The following is a 21,217-nucleotide window of genomic DNA, read 5'->3' as shown; positions in this document are numbered from 1 at the left end:
GATCCATGCTAGGGTTAGCGAGTTCATCTGTACAATTCTCTGTTCATCCTAGTTCTTCGCATTTGCTTCTGTCGTGGTTTCTTTGATCCAACAGTAGCGTAGATCTCGTGCGGTAGTTGCTTCGCATCCATTTTATATACTAGTAGATCTTCTTTCCTTGTCAAAAATCCCCACTGGAATGCATGAACTCCTCTGCGCCATGTTTTAGGTCTAGAAAATTTTCTTTTCTGAACATCTGTTTGATCCAAAATAATGGCTGCAAATGGTGAAACCTGTTTGTACAATACTTAGGCAAAAATCTGTATTTGTTAGATTCATCTAGCCATGGCGACTCTGATCACCGGTTTAAAAGAGGCAATGCTCAATTGATAACTTGAACCACCCTTGGCGGTTTAACTAGTCTTGACGGCTTATAGAGCCTATGGCGGCTTAATTAACCTTGACATAATTATCCTTATACCATTAGGCCCCTTCGTAAGCCGCCATCTTAACTATGTGCTGTAATATTTTCCTGCCCGGCTTAAATTTGAACCGGTACTTTTTTCTCTGTCTTTAGGCTTTCAATCATAATGGCAGCAAAGGCACCTACTTCCTGCAACTGGGTTAAATCCATTGTCACAGACAGTACTCTGGATGATTTTGTGAAGACCGGCTATCTGCCGAAGAAAGAAGTCATGACTTATCGTGCTCCTAACCCGGAGGAGAATTCCCTCAGGCCAAAGAAGGAGAAGTTGTTGTTTTCACGGATCATATGAACCGGGGTTTTACTCCACTTGGCTCAAAATTCTTCAGAGACGTGCTGCATTTCTTTGATCTTCACCCACAAGACATCGGACCCAATTCCGTGTCTAATATCTGCAACTTTCAAGTATTCAGTGAAGTATACCTTGGAGAAGAACCCAATCTGCTGCTCTTCAGAGAGCTGTTTTATTTGAACCGCCAGAATGAGTGCGCTAGCGATCAGAGCTTAGAGCTTGGCGGTGTCTCAATCCAGCACCGTAGGGACGTGATATTTCCTTACGCCAACCCGCCGAGCCACCCCAAAGATTGGAATATGACGTGGTTTTACTTCCAAGACACCTCTCCGGCTGGTGAAAATCCTCTGCCCGGCTTTTGTGCTCTTTGTCTTGGGCCCAACCATCATTTGCCTGACAAGATTACAGTCGCCGAACGCAAATCACTCACCCCCACTTTGGCCAAGATCAAAGCTCTTCTGGGAAACAGGTTAACAGGCATCGACCTGGTCCGGGTTTGGCTCGCCTGGCGGATCATTCCTTTGAGCCGCCGCCCCGGCTTGATGTGCGATTATACGGGCGCAAAGGATGACCCTCTGCGACACAGCCCTGATGGCTTGCTTGATGATGCCATCGATGATATGACCAAGTCTCTTTTGAACGAGAGCCTGGCAGACTGTGGTAAGGTGGGCCTAGCCCCCTTCTGTAAAGCTAACTCGGCTCCAAAGGTAAGCCGCCCACATAAAATAATTACCTTGATTTTTTGATGTTTCATCCATACTCATACATATGTTAATCTTTGCAGGCGGGTGATAAATTCTGGAAGGTCAAATATGACCATAAGGCTGCCAAGAAAGCTAGGAAGGAGAAGAAAGCCGCCAGAAAAGAGGCTGCCAAGAAGAAGGGAAAAAAGACCACCGCCTCTGACCTACTTCGGCTAGCAGACTCTTCTGAGTCGGAGGTAGCCCTTGATTCCCTTGGCTAATTTTTTAACCATCTTATTGACACTGATTATCAGCAGGAGGACACAAGAGCAAGCCGTAACAAGGCTGATGAGGTAACTATCTTTTCCTCCGACTCCGAGCCTTTGCCAAGACGGAAAACCTGCAGAGTGACCCGGAAAGTAAGGTTTTCTCATCCTTTAGGTCATCACGATCCTAAATTTCTTTTGAAGCGGCAGATTCATGAGAGCCGAAGGCAGACCCGGACCAGCAAGGATGCGGAGCTCTCCTCCGGCTTACCAAACACCCCAAAGAAGAGCCGGAATGAGGTCACCTCTGATTTAAATTCTCTTTATCCTTTGGCGGATCTTACTCGCCAACCTCTCAATTCTTCTGACTCGGATTATTAGGAAACTTCCCCTTCCTCCGGCGACTCAATGAAGTCCAACCTGCCGGCTTTCAAGACTGCACCAAGGTATAATAATCTGCTAATCTTGTATTTACTTTAATCCCTTGCATCTGTACTAACCTTTTATTTTGATGCAGTGGACAAGCCAAGCCCATCAAACGGGTTAGGAAGAGCAAGCCAGCTGAAGACACGGTCGTGACTGAGCCGGTTCTTGAAATAGCTGTGCCGGACTCGTCAACTCATGAGCCGCCATCAGGGCCAGCTCAAGACATACCAACTCCCGCTGCTGACCTGCCCGCTGAACGATCCGCCGATGAGTCAGAAAATCCAGAAGCCCCTAGCCCGGTCAGGACAGATGACCCGCAAAACACTAACGTTGAGATCACCAAAACCGGCTTTGTTGAGCCGGGAAGGCCAACTGTGCCGGCCAAATGTCCCGCCAAGGAGGAACTTCTGGAACACCGCCGGGTCAAGCTGGATGTTAGAAACTATGCTCACCTATGTATTGGAGACATCTTTTCTAGCTACATGAGCCAAGTACACAACAGCTGGAATCTTGAGATTGACATGGTGAAACAGATGCACCAAAAATTTGAGGTACAACCCTTTCTCTGTATTCATTTATCTTCACTGTGCAGCCCCCAAGTCTATTGCTTATGATGAATACGCTATAGACTTAGAAATAAATTTAGTGACATTAGTAACATAGATGAATAAGACATACAAGAAGTCCGGCTTACTCTGTAGTCCCCAAGGGGCGGCTTAACCAACATGGTTAAAGCGGTCCTTAAAATGGTTATATATATAAATGTACTTACAGAGCTTTGAACCGCAATATGCATTAGCCCCCAAGTGCCAAGTATTATTGTTTGCAAAAGTGCTTGGGACTTACTATTATGAACCGCCGTGTTATGAACCGTCGCTGAAAGTAAAATTCTTCGGCACACATTAGCCCCCAAGTACCAAGTATTATTGTTTGCAAAAGTGCTTGGGACTTACTGTTATGAACCGTCGTGTTATGAACCGCCGTTGAAAGTAAAATTCTTCGGCAAACATTAGCCCCCAAGTGACAAGCATTGTTGCTGGCAAAAGGCTTGGGAGTTTAATACTGCATACAAATTGGCTTAATTTTGACCCTGTATTTGTATAGGCCACCATGAGTCAACTCGAATATGAGGTGACTGATCTGAAGAGCCGCCTTGAGGCCCAAGAAACGGAGAACCAAAAGGTCGATACTAAGTGCAAATTCAGTATTTCTGAACAAGAAAAACTGAAGAAAGAATTCGATAATGAAAAGAAGTCCTGGGCTGATGAAAGAACAACTTTAATTAACCGAGCTGAGAAGGTAGAGGTGGCTCTGGAAGAAGCAATCGATGAATTAACCGGCTCAAAGCGCTGCTACGTCTTGAGCTTGCGTTGGTTTTCCTTGAAGAGGAAAGGGTGATGCAGCAAAGTAGCGTAAGTATTTCCCTCGGTTTTTGAGAACCAAGGTATCAATCCAGTAGGAGGCTCCTCAAAAAGTCCCACGCACCTACACAAACAAACAAAGAACTCGCAACCAACGCAATAAAGGGGTTGTCAATCCCTTCACGGCCACTTGCGAAAGTGAGATTTGGTAGAGATAGTATGATAAGATAAATATATTTTTGGTATTTTATAATATAGATAGGAAAAGTAAAGATGCAAATAAAAGTAGATTGAAAGCTTATATGATAAAAGATAGACCCGGGGGCCATAGGTTTCACTAGTGGCTTCTCTCAAGATAGCATAAGTATTACGGTGGGTGAACAAATTATTGTCGAGCAATTGATAGAAAAGTGAATAATTATGAGATTATCTAGGCATGATCATGTATATAGGCATCACGTCCGTGACAAGTAGACCGACTCCTGCCTGCATCTACTACTATTACTCCACACATCGACCGCTATCTAGCATGTATCTAGAGTATTAAGTTCATAAGAACAGAGTAACGCATTAAGAAAGATGAAATGATGTAGAGGGATAAACTCAAGCAATATGATATAAACCCCATCTTTTTATCCTCGATGGCAACAATACAATATGTGCCTTGCAACCCTTTTTGTCACTGGGTAAGGACACCGCAAGATTGAACCCAAAGCTAAGCACTTCTCCCATGGCAAGAAAGATCAACTTAGTAGGCCAAACCAAACTGATAATTCGAAGAGACTTGCAAAGATAACTCAATCATACATAAAAGAATTCAGAGAAGATTCAAATATTTCTCGTAGATAAACTTGATCATAAACCCACAATTCATCGGATCTTGACAAACACATCGCAAAAAGAGTTTACATCAAATATATCTCCACAAGAGAGGGGGAGAACATTGTATTGAGATCCAAAAAGAGAGAAGAAGCCATCTAGCTAATAACTATGGACCCGAAGGTCTGTGGTAAACTACTCACAACTCATTGGAGGGGCTATGGTGTTGATGTAGAAGCCCTCCATGGTCGATTCCCCCTCCGGCGGAGCGCCGACGAAGGCTCCAAGATGGGATCTCGCGGATACAGAAGGTTATGGCGGTGGAAATTGTTTTTCGTTGGCTCCCTGGATGTTTTCGGGGTACGTAGGTATATATAGGAGGAAGAAGTACATCGGTGGCCGCTCGAGGGGCCTAGGAGACAGGGGGCGCCCAGGAGGGGTGGGCACGCCCTCCTATCTCCTGGCCGCCTCTATTTCTTATTGACTTGCACTCCAAGTCCTCTGGATCACGTTCGTTCCAAAAATCACGCCCCCGAAGGTTTCATTCCGTTTGGACTCCGTTTGATATTCCTTTTCTTCGAAATACTGAAATAGGCAAAAAAAACAGCAATACGGGCTAGGCTTCCGGATAGTAGGTTAGTCCCAAAAATGATATAAATATGTAAAATAAAGCCCATAAATATCCAAAAGGGGTAATATAATAGCATGGAACAATAAAAAATTATAGATACGTTGGAGACGTATCAAGCATCCCCAAGCTTAATTCCCGCTCGTCCTCGAGTAGGTAAATGATAAAAACAGAACTTTTGATGTGGAATGCTACCTAGCATAATTCTCAATGTATTTTTCTTTCTTGTGGCATGAATGTTCAGATCCAAATGATTCAAAATAAAAGTTCATATTGATAAAAGAAATAGTAACACTTCAAGCATACTAATCAAAGCAATCATGCCTTCTCAAAATAACATGGCTAAAGAAAGTTCATCCCTACAAAATCATATAGTTAGGCTATGCTTCATTTTCGTCACACAAAGATGTTCCCAAATTCTACACCCCCGATGACAAGCCAAGCAATTGTTTCGTACTTAAATAATCTCAAACTTTTTCAACCTTCACGCAATACATGAGCGTGAGCCATGGATATAGCACTATGGGTGGAATAGAATATGATAGTGGGGATTGTGTGGAGAAGACAAAAAGGAGAAAGTATCTCATTGACGAGGATAATCAACGGGCTATCGAGATGCCCATCAATTGATGTCAACATGAGGAGTAGGGATTGCCATGCAACAGATGCACTAGAGCTATAAATAATGCTCAACAAAAGAAAACTAGTGGGTGTGCATCCAACTTGCTTGCTCACGAATACCTAGGGCATTTGAGGAAGCCCATCATAGGAATATACAAGCCAAGTTCTATAATGAAAAATTCCCACTAGTATATGAAAGTGACAACATATGAGACTCACTATATGCAAAACATGGTGCTACTTTGAAGCACAAGTGTGGAAAAAGAGATAGTAACATTGCCCCTTTTATTTTTTTATTTATTTTTCTTTTTTTCTTTTTTTTCTGTGGCCTTTCTTTTTTTTTCTTTTTTGGCCTTTTTTTCTTTTTCTTTTTTTTTCTTTGGGACAATGATCTAATAATGATGATCATCACACTTTCATTGATTACAACATATGAATTACAACTCGAAACTAGAACAAGATATGACTCTATATGAATGCCTCCGATGGTGTACCGGGATGGTGCAATGAATCAAGAGTGACATGTTGAAAAATTATGCATGATGGCTTTGCCACAAATAAGATGTCAACTACATGATCATGCAATGGCAATATGATAAAAGTAAAGTATGTCATGATGATGATGAACGGAACGGTGGAAAGTTGCATGGCAATATCTCTCAGAATGGCTATGGAAATGCCATAATAGGTAGGTATGGTGGCTGTTTTGAGGAAGATATAAGGAGGTTTATGTGTGATAGAGCGTATCGTGTCACGGGGTTTGGATGCACCGGCGAAGTTTGCACCAACTCTCAAGGTGAGAAAGGGCAATGCACGGTACCGAAGAGGCTAGCAATGGTGGAAAGGTAAAAGTGTGTATAATCCATGGACTCAACATTAGTCAAAAGAACTCATATACTTATTGCAAAAATTTAGAAGTCATCAAAAATCAAGCACTACGCGCATGCTCCTAGAGGGATATATTGGTAGGAAAAGACCATCGCTCGTCCCCAACCGCCACTCATAAGGATGCACAAGCCAGGTACACTTCATGTTTCAAATTTGTTACACAACTTTAACCATACGTGCATGCTACGGGACTTGCTAACTTCAACACAAGCATTCTTTAAATTCATAATCACCCAAATAGCATGACTTTAATATCACTACCTCCATATCTCAAAAGAATTATCAAGTATCAAATTGATCATAGCATCCAATTCATTTCCTATGATAGTTTTTATTATACCCAACTTGGATGCCTACCATTCCAGGACAATTTTTATAACCATAGCAAATACCACGATGTTCTAAAAGACTCTCAAAATAGTATAAGTGAATCTTGAGAGACTAGCAATTTCTAAAAAATTAAGCCTCCGCCATGCTCTAAAAGATATAAGTGAAGCACTAGAGCAAAAACTATCAAGCTCAAAAGATATAAGTGAAGCACATAGAGTATTCTAATAAATTCAATCAAGTAGGCTTCTCCCAAAAGGTGTGTATAGCAAGTATGATTGTGGTAAACTAAAAAGCAAATACTAATATAATACACGACACTCCAAGCAAAACACATATCATGTGGCGAATAAAAATATAGCTCCAAGTAAAGTTACCAATGAACGAAGACGAAAGAGGGGATGCCTTCCCGGGGCATCCCCAAGCTTAGGCTTTTGGCTATCCTTGAATATCTTGGGGTGCCATGGGCATCCCCAAGCTTAGGCTCTTGCCACTCCTTATTCCATAGTCCATCAAAGCTTTACCCAAAACTTGAAAACTTCACAACACAAAACTCAAAAGAAAATCTTATAAGCTCCGTTAGTGAAAGAAAATAAAACCACCACATAAGGTACTGTAATGAACTCATTCTTTATTTTTTTGGTATTGAACCTACTGTATTCCAAGTTCTCTATGGTTCATGCCACTTAATACTAGCCATAGATGCATCAAAATAAGCAAACAACACACAAAAAACAGAATCTATCAAAAACAGAACAGTCTGTAGCAATCTGTAACTAACGCAAACTTCTGGAACTCTAAACATCCTAACAAAATAGGAAGTCCTGGACAATTTGTCTATTGATCAGAAGAAAAAGGAATCAATGCAATAGCACGTTTCTGTGATTTAACAAAACTAATTTCGTGCGCGCAAAGTTTCTGTTTTTCAGCAGAATCAAATTAACTATCATCATAGGTTATCCTATAGGTTCTACTTGGCACAAACACTAATTAAAACATAAAAACACATCTAAACAGAAGGTAGATGCAAAATTTATTACTAAACAGAAACAAAAACAAAAAAAATACAAATAAAATTGGGTTGCCTCCCAACTAGCGCTATCGTTTAACGCCCCTAGCTAGGCATAAAAGCGAAGATAGATCTAAGTAGTGTCATTTTTGACACTCAATTCATAAGTAGCTCACATGATAGATTCATAAGGTAATTTGACTTTCTTTCTTAGAAAGTGCTCCATTCCTTTCCTTAATGGAAATTGGAATCTAATATTCCCTTCCTTCATATCAATAATCGCGCCAATCGTTCTAAGGAAAGGTCTACCAAGAATAATAGGGCAAGAAAGATTGCAATCTATATCAAGAACGATAAAATCTACGGGAATATCATTCCTAAGAGTGATAATCTTAACGGGAGGAAAATACTTAGAGATAAAAGCATCTTTGCACTTGTTCCAAGAATCAATACTATTTTTAGGCAAACACGAAAACCAAACTTTAGCACGATCTCTAAGTGAAAACGGAAATAACTTCAATTTAACAATATCATTATCCATATCTTTGTTCTTTTGCATATCACACAAATCAACAAAGTTGTTTAAATGAGTAGTGGCATCTTCACTAGGAAGGCCGGCGAATTGATCTTTCATAACAAGATTCAGCAAAGCAGTATTGATTTCACAAGACTCAACATCATTAAGAGGAGCAATCGGAGTACTAAGGAAATCATTATTATTGGTATTGGAGAAATCACACAATATGAGGTGACTGATCTGAAGAGCCGCCTTGAGGCCCAAGAAACGGAGAACCAAAAGGTCGATACCAAGTGCAAATTCAGTATTTCTGAACAAGAAAAACTGAAGAAAGAATTCAATAATGAAAAGAAGTCCTGGGCTGATGAAAGAACAACTTTAATTAACCGAGCTGAGAAGGTAGAGGTGGCTCTGGAAGAAGCAATCGATGAATTAACCGGCTTAAAGCGCTGCTACGTCTTCAGCTTGCGTTGGTTTTCCTTGAAGAGGAAAGGGTGATGCAGCAAAGTAGCGTAAGTATTTCCCTCGGTTTTTGAGAACCAAGGTATCAATCCAGTAGGAGGCTCCTCAAAAGTCCCACGCACCTACACAAACAAACAAAGAACTCGCAACCAAAGCAATAAAGGGGTTGTCAATCCCTTCACGGCCACTTGCGAAAGTGAGATCTGGTAGAGATAGTATGATAAGATAAATATATTTTTGGTATTTTATAATATAGATAGGAAAAGTAAAGATGCAAATAAAAGTAGATTGAAAGCTTATATGATAAAAGATAGACCCGGGGGCCATAGGTTTCACTAGTGGCTTCTCTCAAGATAGCATAAGTATTACGGTGGGTGAACAAATTATTGTCGAGCAGTTGATAGAAAAGCGAATAATTATGAGATTATCTAGGCATGATCATGTATATAGGCATCACGTCTGTGACAAGTAGACTGACTCCTGCCTGCATCTACTACTATTACTCCACACATCGACCGCTATCTAGCATGCATCTAGAGTATTAAGTTCATAAGAACAGAGTAACACATTAAGAAAGATGACATGATGTAGAGGGATAAACTCAAGCAATATGATATAAACCCCATCTTTTTATCCTCGATGGCAACAATACAATACGTGCCTTGCAACCCTTTTTGTCACTGGGTAAGGACACCGCAAGATTGAACCCAAAGCTAAGCACTTCTCCCATGGCAAGAAAGATCAACTTAGTAGGCCAAACCAAACTGATAATTCGAAGAGACTTGCAAAGATAACTCAATCATACATAAAAGAATTCAGAGACGATTCAAATATTTCTCATAGATAAACTTGATCATAAGCCCACAATTCATCGGATCTCGACAAACACACTCCAAAAAGAGTTTACATCAAATAGATCTCCACAAGAGAGGGGGAGAACATTGTATTGAGATCCAAAAAGAGAGAAAAAGACATCTAGCTAATAACTATGGACCCAAAGGTCTGTGGTAAACTACTCACAACTCATCGGAGGGGCTATGGTGTTGATGTAGAAGCCCTCCATGGTCGATTCCCCCTCCGGCGGAGCGCCGGCGAAGGCTCCAAGATGGGATCTCGCGGATACAGAAGGTTACGGCGGTGGAAATTGTTTTTCGTTGGATCCCTGGATGTTTTCAGGGTATGTAGGTATATATAGGAGGAAGAAGTACGTCGGTGGCCGCTCGAGGGGGCCAGGAGACAGGGGGCACGCCCAGGAGGGGTGGGCGTGCCCTCCTATCTCCTGTCCGCCTCGATTGCTTCTTGACTTGCACTCCAAGTCCTCTGGATCATGTTCGTTCCAAAAATCACGCTCCCGAAGGTTTCATTCCGTTTGGACTCCGTTTGATATTCCTTTTCTTCGAAATACTGAAATAGGCAAAAAAAGCAGCAATACGGGCTGGGCCTCCGGTTATTAGGTTAGTCCCAAAATGATATAAATATGTAAAATAAAGCTCATAAACATCCAAAAGGGGTAGTATAATAGCATGGAACAATCAAAAATTATAGATACGTTGGAGACGTATCAAGCGCCAAGTCTCTCAAATGGTCTCGGCAATCTTTGGTAAGTCGCCCTATAAGCGTTTAAACATTTGAACCTTTCAGTTGATCATATAATTGGAATTGACTCACCTGATCATGTTTATGCAGGCCCTAGAAGCTCTAATTTGAACCAAGATATGCTGATCAAGCTAAAGGCAGTGTACACCTTGGTGGAGCAATTATATACCGGGTCTCAACGTGCATTAGCCACGGTGGCCTTGTCAAATGAAGTGCATACCCTCCTGGTAGAGGTCTTGAAGAAATTTTCCATGCTACCCCAACGGTTCAATGAACTGAGGCGGTCAGCTGCAATAGCCGGAGCGGTAAATGCTTTAAGCCGGGCCAAGGCTTGGCTACCAGAGTTAGACCCGGCCGACATTGCCACTGGCTATCCAAGCTTGAAGGAAGATGGCACTCCTTTTGAAGAAGCAGACTTTACCGCTTGCGTAAAGGAGATACGCCCCATGGCTACCCTGATAGCGAACGAAGTGGATCTTACCAAGTACCAGGCGGGTTATGATGAAGAGAACCGGAGAATTCCGACGCCTCATTATGAAGTGACCAGTCTGATCCCCCCACTCCTTAAGCACACCTTCGCCCCTGAAGTTGACCCGGCCGGTCTAGTTGATGATGAAGCCGAATTTGAAGCTTTGAACAACATTTACTGGTCATCATCAACCTTCCAGGAAAGAGAACAGGGCGAAGACGCGGAGAGGGCTAACCCAGATGCTTCAGGACAATCATGAAGGCTAACCTGCCACGGCGGCTCACACCTGTGACGTGCTGAAAAACAATGTGAATCATATGGACTCGAGGAGTCGTGTAATAGAGTAGAAATAACTTTGCTTTGGCCGTGCCATCGTGCATGTTTTATTGCTTAATGTCATTAAGCTGCTGTGTTATATTCACCCGTGTTTACTTTTCATCTGTTTTCCGTATGCTTGACCAAACCTTTTTAACTGTCCTGCACCTGAAAACAGATCACAAGGTCCCTTGGCGGCTTATCGCTAGGTGGGTCATAATAACTTTAAAAGAGTCACAGATAAGGCTGTTGCAACATGTAATGTTTAAAACACAACTATAATCGTATACCTGCAACCTTTAACTTTGCACCGCTGGCTCATATGACCCGGTCAGTAAGGGTGATAACCCGATCTTTGGACACCAATATTTTCAAAGGTATAATGATGCTCATACATTGGCGATGTATCAGCCAATATTAAGCCGGGTTAAAATTAACCACACTTGTATTTGTAAACCTCAGAAAAAGTCTCAAGTCAAATAAAAGGGTGCTTCCAAAAAACTTAAACCAAATATAAAAAATTCAAGGCTACTGATTCGAATACGATTAGTAAACCGTTCCAGAGGGGTTAAGCTAGGATTCGAATACGATCATGTAGCCCCAGTGGCTTTGGTGTTGGGCCGATCAAGAGGGTACCGACAGCTGTGTTCTCTTTGGTTCGAATACGACCTATGTTTGAACAGGAAGCCCCCTAATGACCTTGAGAGTTTTTTAACGACTCTGATTCAAATACGATCAAAGTCGGTTCCCAAAAGGGGTTAAGTGATGATTCAAATACGAACGAAGAATCCCCCTAGTGAGTTCGGCAGTGATCCAATCAAAATGGTACCGACAGCTATGTTCTCTTTGGTTCGAATACGACCTATGTTTGAACAGGAAGCCCCCTAGTGATCATAAAATTTTAACGGTCAGATCCGAATACGATCGTAAGCCAGATCAAGTGGGTTAAGCCGGATCGAATACGATCAGCCCCCAAGTGATCATGTGAAATAACAATGATAACAATGATGACATATTTACCTTTGAGGAAAAAAGGACAGAGGTCCTGCTTTATTATTTAACATAATATATACATTGTCAAAATATGTACATCATGAGAGTCGGTGGCTCAAGTGTAGTAAGGCCGAAGATGAGCAATATTCCACGGCCAGCGGGTCTCCTCCTCCGACTTACGTGAGTCGTTGTGCTCTCGAGCATCGATAAGGTAGTATGACCCATTGTTTAAGTTCTTGCTGACCACAAAGGGCCCTTCCCAAGGTAAGGATAACTTGTGCGCATCAGTTTGATCCTGGATGAGTCGGAGCACTAAATCACCTTCCTGAAAGGCTCTGGACTTAACCTAGCGGCTGTGATAGCGGTGCAAGTCCTATTGGTAAATCACTGGACGAGCTACTGCCATGTCCCACTGTTCATCTAACAGGTCAAGAGCACCCTGACGCGCCTGTTCATTGTCCGCCTCCACATAAGACGCGACGCAAGGCGAGTCATGACGGATGTCACTAGGGAGAACCGCCTCAGCTCCCTAGACCATGAAGAAAGGCGTATAACCCGTAGATCTGTTGGGAGTAGTGTTGATGCTCCATAACACAGAGGGTAACTCCTCAATCCAACAACCCGGCGCCCGCTGCAGGGGGACCAAAAGCCGGGGCTTGATGCCTTTCAAGATCTCCTGATTGGCTCTCTCGGCTTAACCATTGGATTGGGGGTGAGCCACTGATGAAACATCAAGCCGAATATGCTCACGTTGACAAAATTATTCCATGGCGCCTTTAGACAGATTAGTGCCATTGTCAGTTATGATGCTGTGTGGAAAGCCGAAGCGAAATATCACCTTCTTCATGAACTGAACCGCCGTAGCTGCAATACACTTACTTACTGGCTCTATGTCAACCCACTGTAAATTTATCAACTGCCACCAAGATGTGGGTCTTTTTATCTTTGGACCTTTTGAAAGGCCCAACCATGTGAAGCCCCTTCGTGAATCTCACGTAGAATTTCTTGGCCTTCTTTAGGGGAGACGCAACGCTGAAACGCCCCTGTAACACTGCAATGATGCAACTCGCCACTGACAATCGTCATTGACTTAGACTGCCGGGTTATCTGCCTGGCCAAGGTTTCATCCTCAGGCAACTCGCCCCGGGTTATATAAGCCAAATATGGCACTGTCCAATCTGGAATGACATGAAGAGCCGCCACCAATTGTGCTTCTGGGTCAGGAATAGCCAAGTCCTCCTCTGTAGGTAACTTGATAGAAGGGTTATGCAGAATATCCAAGAAAGTATTAGGTGGCACCGACTTATGCTGAGATCCCAACCGGCTTAAAGCATCAGCTGCCTCATTCTTTCTACAGTCAATGTGCTCCACTTGGTAACCCTTGAAGTGTCCAGCAATGGCGTCAACTTTCACGGCAATAAGCCGCCATGAGAGGATCCTTGGAATCCCACTTGCCTAATACCTGTTGAGCCACCAAATCCGAGTCGCCGAAACACCTTACCCGTCTTAAGCTCATCTCCTTAGCCATCCGAAGACCATGGAGTAAGGCTTCGTACTCAGATGCATTGTTAGTACAGGAAAATATCAACCATAGCACATATCAAAATTTGTCACCTCGAGGGGAAGCTAAAATGACTCTAGCCCCCGAGCCCTCCAATTGCCTGGACCCGTCAAAATGAATAGTCCAATATGTGTTGTCCGGCTTTTCTTCAGGCATCTGCAGCTCTGTCCAATCGTTGATGAAATCCACTAGTGCTTGAGATTTTATAGCAGTGCGTGGCCCATACTTTAAACCATGAGGCCCAAGTTCAATGGCCCACTTGGCGACTCGTCCTATCGCTTCTCTGTTCTGAATTATATCTCCTAAAGGAGCAGAACTAACCACAGTGATGGGGTGGCCCAGTAAATATTGCTTAAGCTTCCGGCTTGCCATGAACACCCCATAAACGAGCTTCTGCAAATGGGGATACCGTTGCTTAGACTCGATAAGTACCTCACTGATGTAGTAAACCGGCCGCTGAACCGGATGCTCCTTGCCAGCCTCCTTGTGCTCCACCATGATGGCCACGCTAACAGCGTGTGTATTAGCAGCCACATATAACAATAAAGGCTCCTTATTAATGGGAGTAGCAAGAACCGGCGGTTCAGCCAACTGTCTCTTCAAATCTTCGAAGGCAGCATTGGCATCGTCACTCCAGACAAAATTATCTGTCTTCTTCATCATCTGATACAGTGGTATGGCCTTTTCACCTAATCGGCTTATGAACCGACTTAAAGCAGCGATACAACCCGCCAAACACTGAACATCATTGATACACTGTAACGCCCCGAGCCCGGCGCCCCAGAAGACTTCCAGCTATTCTGAGTTTTGTCGTGTGATTTGTTTTGTTTGTGCATTCATCATGCCATCTCTTGCATTGCATCATGTCATCATGCCATCATATCATTAATTTTTAAAACTCATCTAAATAAATTGTATGGATCTTCGATCCATTTAAATCAAGGGAAACACACATGGTGATTTCTCTTTATAACAATTACCCTCCCAATATTATTAGGGAGCTATGATAAATATTCCATTCTTTAGGAATAAACCATAACACACTTATAGTTTAAGTTCCATGCATTTTCCACCTCAATTCCTTGCCTCAAACTTTGCCAACAATTCTTATCTCATTTATCGAGGCTCTTCCAAAATTCTCAAGATTTTGGGTCTACCAAATACCCACTTCCTTCCTACACTCATTTGAATTAAATTCAAATGAGTTTGAATTCAACTTCACGCCCATGCTCACTTTCTATTTTTCTTGGAACAAGCGCATTTATGCGAGTCCGGGAAAATAATCCCCATGCCCAAATTCTATCTCTACCTTCCTTTCTTCTCCTTTTCTTCCCTGATTTATTTTCTATTTTCGGGAAATAAAGTAGGGAAAAAGAGAACCTGGCTCTGATACCAACTTGTAACGCCCACGATGCGGCTATATCTCTCACGTGTCGAGGCCCTTCTTCCAACAAAACCTACAATGCGGTTATGCCTCTAAGTCGTGCCTCAATACGTGAGAGATATAGCCGCATCGTGGGCGTTACATACACACCGGCTTAGCCAGAGAGGTGATGGCCTTGATCTTCTTCGAGTTAGCCTCGATGCCCCTGTTCGAAACCAGAAAACCCAAAAGCTTGTCTGCAGGCACGCCAAAAAACGCCCTTGGCCGGGTTAAGCATCATCTTGTAGACCCGAAGATTGTCAAAGGTTTCCTTCATATGATCTATCAAGGTCTCCTTCTCTTTGGATTTTACCACATTGTCGTCTACATAAGCATGAACATTGCGCCCAATTTGTCTGTGAAGACAATTCCGCACACACCATTGGTAAGTCACATGGGCACTCTTAAGCCCGAAAGGCATAGATACATAGCAGAAGGCTCCAAACGGAGTAATGAACATCGTCTTCTTCTGGTCCTTAACTGCCATCTTGATCTGATGATAACCCGAGTAAGCATCCAAATAGCTCAAACGCTCGCAGCCCGCCGTGGCATCAATGAGTTGATCAATATGAGGGAGAGCAAAGGGATCAGCTTGAAAAGCCTTGTTTAAATCTGTGTAATCCACACACATACGCCAAGTGCCGTTTTTCTTAAGCACAAGCACCGGGTTAGCCAACCACTCTGGATGAAAAACTTCAATGATGAACCCAGCTGCTAAGAGCCGGGCTACCTCCTCACCAATGGCTTTACGCCTCTCCTCATTGAGCCGCCGAAGGAATTGCTTGACCGGCTTAAACTTTGGATCAATATTAAGAGTGTGCTCAGCGATTTCTCTCGGTACACCTGGCATGTCAGAAGGTTTCCATGCAAAGATGTCCCGGTTCTCACAGATGAACTTGATGAGCACGCTTTCCTATTTGGGATCCAAATTAGCACTGATACTGAACTGTTTAGATGAGTTGCCTGGAACAAAGTCAACAAGCTTAGTATCATCGGCCGACTTAAACTTCATAACCGGCTCATGCTCTGTGGTTGGCTTTTTCAAAGACGTCATATCCGTCGGATCAACATTGTCCTTGTAGAACTTAAACTCTTCTATTGCACAGACCGACTCAGCATAAGCCGCGTCGCCTTCTTCACATTCCAAGGCTACCTTCCGGCTTCCATGCACCGTGATGGTTCCCTTAGGACCCGGCATCTTGAGCTGCAAATACACATAACACGGCCGTGCCACGAACTTGGCATAAGCTGGCCGCCCAAACAAAGCATGATATGGGCTCTTGATCTTGACTACTTCAAACGTCAATTTCTCGGCCCTAGAGTCATATTCATCCCCAAAGGCTACCTCCAATTCGATCTTACCAAATAGATACGCCGACTTACCGGGCACGACGCCATGGAAAATAGTGTTGGACTGCTTAAGGCTTTTATCAGTTAACCCCATGCGACAGAAGGTCTCATAATAGAGGACATTGATGCGGCTGCCTCCATCCATGAGTACCTTGGTGAATTTATATCCACCAACCTGAGGGGCCACCACCAAGGCTAAGTGACCCAGATTATCAACCCCGGGAGGGTGATCCTCCCTACTCCATAGAATAGGCTGCTCAGACCATCTCAAATAATGAGGAACTGCCGGCTTAACAGCATTCACAGCCCTCTTATGAAGCTTCTGGTCTCGTTTGCACAAACTGGTGGTAAATACATGATATTGTCCACTATTCAGCTGCTTTGGATGGCTCTGGTATCCTCCCTGCTGCTGTTGCTGCTGCTGACCACCCTGGCCAGATTGCTGATTATAACCACCTGGATTGCCTTGAGAATTTCGAAAGTTGGGATTTGAACCACCGCCTGGGCCATGAAAACCGCCGCCACCTAAGCCGCCGCCCTGCCCATTGTTACCATCGAACATGTTGGAATTTTTGAAAGCCTTCATGATCATACAGTCCTTCCATAGATGAGTAGCCGGCTTCTGCTGACTGCCGTGCCTTGGACAGGGCTCATTCAGTAACTGCTCAAGTGTGGGGCCTGACCCGCCAGACCGGGGAGGTGGTCTCCCCTTACGCCGTTGGTTGTTACCCTGCGCATTAGTGTTAGCCACAAACTCCAAACTACCATCAGCCTTACGTTTATTACCTCCTTGATTTGTTGGGTTATGCTGAGGGACCTTGCCGTTGCCATTCTTCTTTCCCTTCCCTGTCTTTTCATCATCAGACTCGGGATCCTTGGTACTATCAGAATCGGCGTACTTGACCAGAGCCGCCATTAGTGTACCCATATCATTACAATCGCTCTTGAGCCGCCCCAGCTTTTGTTTCAGAGGCAAAAAACGGCAATTTTTCTCCAACATTAAGACTGCAGAGCCGGCATCCATCTATCAGACGAATGTATTATGGCTTTAACCCGGCTCACCCAATGGGTTGTAGACTCACCCTCCTCCTGCTTGCAACTTGTCAAATCCACAATTGACATGGGCTGCTTGCACGTATCCTTGAAATTCTGGACGAACCGGGCTTTTAGCTCCGCCCATGAACTGATTGAATTAGGCGATAGGCCTTTCAACCAAGTGCAGGCGGTCCCATCCAACATCATGGTAAAGTACCTGGCCATCGCAGCATCACTGAACTCCAATAACTCCATATACATCTCATAACTTTCAATCCATGCCCCGGGCTATAAGTCGGCCGTGTAGTTCGGCACCTTCCTAGGTCCCTTAAAATCCTTGGGAAAACGCTCGTTATGTAGAGCCGGCACTAGATAGGGGACACCTCCGGTCCTGGTGGCCACACCTGCGTCGATAGAAGTCGTAAGATAAACCGGATGCGGCTGGTAAGCCGTCAGTTGAGCCACCTGCTGAGCCTCCCGCTCAGCCTCTTGACGTATTCTGTCTTGATCCACCATGTTAAAGGCTCCATGGTGTGCCGGGTCATGCCCACCTGGCTGGTTACGACGCCGGACGTTGCTTGAAACGGCCGCTGAATCCATGTGCCTGCTATAACTTGGGCTTCGGCATGGATGAGGGGTTGAATGAATCTTGTCTCGGCTGTACGAGTACGCCTCCTGTTGTGCTAAAGCTGTCTCAAGAAGTTCTCTGACCTGGCAGGTTTCAACCGCTGCTGGAGAATCGCCATCAATCGGGAGAGCCGCCAGCCATGCCGCCGCCGCGATCATGTTCTCCAACGGATTAGAATAGTGACCCGGAGGTGTTGGTACATACTGAGGTGGAGCAGTATTCACACGGGGAGGCCCCATCACCTGTGGCTGAACCGGCGCCCCGAACCCGGGTGTTGCAACCCGGTCTGCCTCAGCACGCGGGAAGAGCCATGGTGGGTTACTGGGTCCTGTACCAGGTGTGTGAAAGAGGTTTCGAGGATCATAAACCGAAGGGAGTCAAGACTGAGTCTTCTAATATCTTCTCCTCATGACCTCATTAGACGCGTTCTGATCTTGCATGAGCCGGAAAGTCTGTGCCTGAATCCGCTGAGCCTGAGCATCCAGAGCCGCCCGCTCTACGGTTATCTTGACATCTTCCGCTGCTAGGTCTTCCTTAGCCTGCACCATATCCAATTTTAACTGCGCCACTTCCGCATCATGTCAAGCTTGATCCACCGGCTTGACTGAGGGAGTCCTGGATTAGGGGGTATCTGGACAACCGAACTATATACTTTGGCCAGACTGTTGGACCGTGAAGATACAAGACTCAAGACTTCGTCCCGTGTCCGGATGGGACTCTCCTTTGCGTGGAAGACAAGCTTGGTGATCTGGATAATAGATTTCCTTCTTTGTAACCGACTCTGTGTAAACCCTAGCCCTCTCCGGTGTCTATATAAACCGGAGGGTTTAGTCCTTAGAGGCAGAATCATAATCATCATAGGCTAGCTTCTAGGGTTTAGCCTCTACGATCTCGTGGTAGATCAACTCTTATAATACTCATATCATCAATATCAATCAAGCAGGAAGTAGGGTTTTACCTCCATCAAAAGGGCCCGAACCTGGGTAAAACATTGTGTCCCTTGCCTCCTGTTACCATCAGCCTTAGACGCACAGATCGGGACCCCCTACCCGAGATCCGCCGGTTTTGACACCGATATTGGTGCTTTCGTTGAGAGTTCCTCTGTGTCGTTGCTGCGAGGCTTGATGGCTCCTTCAATCATCAACAACACGGTCCAGGGTGAGACTTTTCTCCCCGGACAGATCTTCATGTTCGGCAGCTTCACACTACGGGCCAATTCGCTTGGCCATCTGGAGCAGATCGATAGCTACGCCCCTGGCCACCAGGTCAGGTTCGGAACCCTGAACTACACGGCCGATATCTGCGGAGACTTGATCTTCAACGGGTTCGGGCCTGCGCCAGGAGCGCCGGACAGTCACGATGAGCACGACTTAGACCTGTTGTCGGACAATGCTTGGGATATCGCCCCTGCAGGAGCCCCGGACCTAAATCCAGGGCAAATTGCGTCGCCCAAGGTCGGGTGGATGGACCCCACCCCGGAGGACGCACACCCATCGGCGGTAGAGCTGAACTAAGACTTCACCCCATAGGAAGCCTGTGACACCGGACCCTCGGACTTGTATCCGACTGCAGGTTCCAGTCCGCGCACTCTCGAGCCCGCCAAATCTGGTTGGGCTCCGGTAATGGAGTTCACTGCTGCGGATATCTTCCAACACTCACCCTTTGGTGACATGTTGAACTCCTTAAAATCTCTCTCTTTGTCAGGAGACTCTTTGTTGAACTATGTCCGGCTCGAGTGGGAAGCAGGCGACAAAGGAATTCGTTGCCCATCCACCACCCACTTCATTGCCATGATCGATGATTTAACCGACGTGCTTGACTTCGACTCTGAAGACATCGACGGTATGGACGACGATGTAGGAGAAGAACAGGAACCACCGCCCACGGGGCGATGGACAGCCACCTCCTCATATGATATATATATGGTCGACACTCTGAAGGAAACCAATGGCGATGAGGCAATGGAGGATAACCCCTCAAGGAAGAAGGCAAAGTATGAACGTCATCAGCGCCGCCCCAAGCCCCGCCACAACAATACCGGCACAACAGTAAAAAACAATCCAGATAGTGTCGAAGATGAATACAACCCCGATCAACCTGCCTTCGAGCAGGCCGCACAGGCGACAGACGGATACTTGGAGAAGGACGACTACATACCCCCCTCCGAAGACGAGGTGAGCCTCGATGATGATGAATTCGGCGTGCCTGAGGATCCCGTGGAACAAGTTCACTTTAAGCGATGGCTTATGGCCACGGCAAAAAGCCCGCAAAAGAAGCAACAATAGCTCAAAACTGACCAAGATTTGCTCACAGACAGATGGACCAAGGTCCTGGCCTCCGAGGAATACGGACTCATCCGCCCCGCCAAAGAGTACACACGGCACAGTTTGCTACCTCAACCTAAGAAGGAGAACCTAAAGCCCACACCCCGAAGTCAATATACCATGGTCCGGGACAATACGCAGGAAACGCGAGGCATCATCCACAAACCTCGACGTGATCGTCGTAAGCGTCAAGTCAAGGAAGTTGATACCGAATTCAATGGCCCCCAGTCCGATCAGCGGCAAAAGAACATCTCAAACCCATCCGGCCTGAGCAGCATACTCGATAAACCATGTGAAATTCATGGTACCCCTAGAAGGGCGGCCAAGCATACTAACAGAGAATGTCGGATCCTCAAAACAAAACGGCAGGTCACGTACCGGAAACAATGAAAGGAGGTTTCAAACAAAAAAAGACCGACCAAACATGGCAAGGTCAGAGGAAGATCCTTCACAGTACAAAGATACGGCCGATCATCTCCGATCACATCGACCGTCCGGATAACATCAACCATATCAATTTAATTGCACTTACTATTGACCCAATAGTTTGTGGGCTCCATCTCACACGAGCCCCCACGGGCATAAAACTATCAATAACATCTTCTAAAAGATGCCAGGTGCAAAGGCCAAGTTTTATAGGCCCACCACACTAGTGATTGTCTTCGGACCACCAAACAAATACCACGCCGAAGAATAAATCTTCGGCATTGTCCCCTTATACAGTAACTACAACATACTATCGGGACGAACCACGTTGGCTA

The sequence above is a fragment of the Triticum dicoccoides genome, chromosome 6B (assembly GCF_002162155.2).
Source record: "Triticum dicoccoides isolate Atlit2015 ecotype Zavitan chromosome 6B, WEW_v2.0, whole genome shotgun sequence".
Lineage (NCBI taxonomy): Eukaryota > Viridiplantae > Streptophyta > Magnoliopsida > Poales > Poaceae > Triticum > Triticum dicoccoides.
The sequence above is the reverse complement of the archived record's forward strand: the minus strand, read 5'-3'. Positions refer to the sequence as shown.